General features: G+C 46.3%; 1 pseudogene; it reads left to right on the top strand.

Moving 5' to 3' along the window:
• Positions 1-1,105: 1,105 nt before the first annotated feature.
• LOC119358268 lies at positions 1,106-1,710 on the top strand (annotated as a pseudogene).
• The last annotated feature ends 1,667 nt before the right edge of the window (positions 1,711-3,377 follow it).

The following is a 3,377-nucleotide window of genomic DNA, read 5'->3' as shown; positions in this document are numbered from 1 at the left end:
GGCAGCAATCATAAGTGTGCTAGCACTAAGTGTTAATTGCAAGGCAAGCTAAACAATTGTTAGACTCTGGGAACATGCACCTACCAACCGGTGCAACTACATCTTCAGAATTCATCGAGATGACTGGCACCGCCTTTGGTAGTACTATTACATCAATAGATATCGAGAAGCTATATAATAAAGCACCAGAAAGTTGTAACTCCTTAAACCAGAAAAAACATTGCTAAAGTCATATATGTATCAGCATTGATCTGTGCATGTTATGGTATAGATGGTCTTCTTAGGACTAGGAGGCATCGGTATGGTAGCTTGGTGGCATTATGCATCTAGTGGCACAAGAGTTGTCTAGATTACTATGTAGTGACAACATGCACACACGTAGCAGAAACTAGCTCTCTACAAGCTGCGAGGAGTGGTGAACGAGACGCAACAAGAAGAAAGGCACATGATACGTCAGTGTCTGAATATTTCAGATAATGCAGGCATTGAGTGATTTCTTGTTCACTCTATGGCCCGTGTGTGGCATCCTTTGCACGCTCGCAAGTCACATTAGGCGGTAGGGATAAAAACAAAACGAAACGAACGAAACTGAGTGTTATCATATTTGTTTTCATATTTTGTTTGCAGATGCGAAAACAAATACAAAAACCCCGCAAATGAATACGAAAACAGATACTACCGAAAATAAACACAGAGCGAATACTGAGCGGACACGAAAAACAGAAGATGGCGTTGATCAGAACTTAAAACCCCCATGAATCATAAAAAATACACATAAAACAAATATATTTTAAGGTCAACATGGCTATAAAATAATAATATTATGTTAGGAACTTAGGGCATTTTTAACCGATCCCCTAAAAGTATCATAGTATCCCATGGAGTAAACCTTTAGTGGAGTATATTTACTCCACTAAGTTTTGGTCGGTTCTAACCGATCCCCTAAATTTAGGGGAGTAAAGTTATTTTGAGGTAATAGCATCCGAGATCCACAAACTTGCACCGAATGTGATATTTTAGTCCAAAACTTGCAAAATGTGACTGAGGACTCCACAAACTTGACACCCTATGTGATGTTTTGGTCCACAGCCATTCACAGCGTGACATGTGGCAGTCCAGAGGGTGGACCGGTCAGCTGTGGCAATTTTGCACAAAGGCCCCTGGCATTCACTTGATTCAACGGTAAGCACGGCGACAACAACAGTAAGCTATAGCTAACATGCACGCACCTTTGCTTCATTTGCATCCTACCCAGTGCAATTGATCACCATTAACTACCTCTAATTAGTTCTTCCTTTTACGTACGATTCGAGCAGCTTTGAGCGCTACCAAGTCGACCATCTCGTCCAACACGAGCGCCATCAGCTGCCTGCAGCAGCACGACCAGAGCAAGGCGGCGGCGGCGAGGCCGATGACACTCACGCTCGGAGAGCCGCGGGAGAAGGACGGCCACCACCAGCAGCTCAACAGCGCCATGCAGCTCCACCACCACCATCAGGAGCAGCAGCACTTCATCACCTCGCTGCTGCACCAGAACAACAACGGCAACGGCAACAACAACATCCTGTCGTGCTCGTCGGCGTGTGCTCCAGCGGGCTGCCGTCTGCCGGGGCGGCCAACGGCGAGGTCTCCGACCAGAACAACAACAGCAACCACGGCGGCGGCAACAACAACAATAACATGCATATCTTTGAGGTGGACTTCATGTAGACGACCGATCGACGCAGGTGATCTTGGAGATCCCTACATGGAGTCATGGAGTGGTGACCAGCCTAAGCCTAGCACTGTACCAACAGTGTCCTTTAATTAATTTGTGTGTAGGTAAAAAAAAGGAGAGCAAAAAGACCTTAAGGGTATAGTCCATAGTCTCAAAGTGCTGAGATCAGCTAGCAAAGGCTGTGCAACCTAGCATGCTTGTGCTTGGCTCAAGCATGCGTATGCCTTTCTTTCAACTTTCTTTCCTGCAGTGCTCCTCCTATAGTGCTGCAAGCAAGCATGCCTTTCTGCCATTTTCTGTTTCAGTGAGGAAATAATGTTTGTGTTAGTACTCCCTCCGTTCCTAAATATTTGTCTTCTTAGAGATTTCAAATGATCACCACATACGAATGTATATAGACATATTTTAGAGTGTAGATTCACTCATTTTGCTCCGTATGTAGTCACCATTTGAAACCTCTAGAAAGACAAATATTTAGAAACGGAGGGAGTATTATTTTTTACCCTGTTCTTGATCTTTTTACTGTCTCCTTGCATTTAAGTTTTCGTGCTACATCTTATATCCTCTGCAGCTAATCAACACATTACACATAGAAAGGGTGTGTAGGTAGCTCCAAGAGGATAGTTCAAAATTCACTGCGTGCCCAAAGCTTTAGCCAAGAGAGGTCCCAACTCACATTACTCGAGAATCTTTTCAAATCAGGCATTGCTAAGCTTTCAACCCTGACCGTTTTTACCGGCAAGGCAATGCAATGCAACGCATGCATGGAGTAGTAGTAGGAGTAATTCGAAGGGTTGGACCATGCATGCAAATGCTTTCTCTATTAACTGCGTGTCAAAATGGAGCCCTCCACGCCACAGATCCTGCCTGGGCACGTACGTACGTACACGAGAGGATCTACCTAGGCGTCTTGCTGCCCCCCGATACGACGTGGGACTGTAGCGGCCCGTCCTGGGATCTGGGGCGTTCATCTCATCATACATGTGTATTTGGCGGTAAGCACTGCAGGTTGAATCGAGTGAACGTCAGGGGCCTTTGTGCAAAATTGCCACAGCTGACCAGTCCACCCTCTGGACTGCCACATGTCACGCTGTGAATGACTGTGGACCAAAACATCACATAGGGTGTCAAATTTGTGGAGTCCTCAGTCACATTTTTCAAGTTTTGGACTAAAACATCACATTCGATGCAAGTTTGTGGATCTCAGGTGCTATTACCTCAGTTATTTTTGGTTTATGCATTTCATCGACCATCAACCATGCGTGACTGCGGCGATGGTGACCATGCCGAGCACGAGCTGACTCCTGTCGCGCACACAGCCGTGCCGTGTATGGTGCTGGCCTGGTGTAGCCGAGGAGATCGGACACTGCCGAGGCGCTTTTGCACTAAAACAACAAGGCCGGCGTCTGCCTTGTTTTGGTCATGATGATCGCGGAAGACTTTTGCCCGAACCATGGGTTTTACCCATGCCCCAAAGCAACAAACAACCGCTATAATCACGACCAAATCAGGGCGACTGTGCAGCACAGAGAGCACTGACCAGACCTGGGTTGTGGTTCTCTTTTATAGGCACCCACTCCTACCATTCCTTCTTCCCTAGACGAGGTGGTACTAAACTCATACCAGCATCACAGCAGCCAGAGAGGCATCAAACATGGGC

This window comes from Triticum dicoccoides, chromosome 2A (assembly GCF_002162155.2).
Source record: "Triticum dicoccoides isolate Atlit2015 ecotype Zavitan chromosome 2A, WEW_v2.0, whole genome shotgun sequence".
NCBI classification, from domain to species: Eukaryota; Viridiplantae; Streptophyta; class Magnoliopsida; order Poales; family Poaceae; genus Triticum; species Triticum dicoccoides.
Note: the sequence above shows the minus strand (reverse complement) of the source record. Positions and strands in the feature narration are given on the sequence as shown.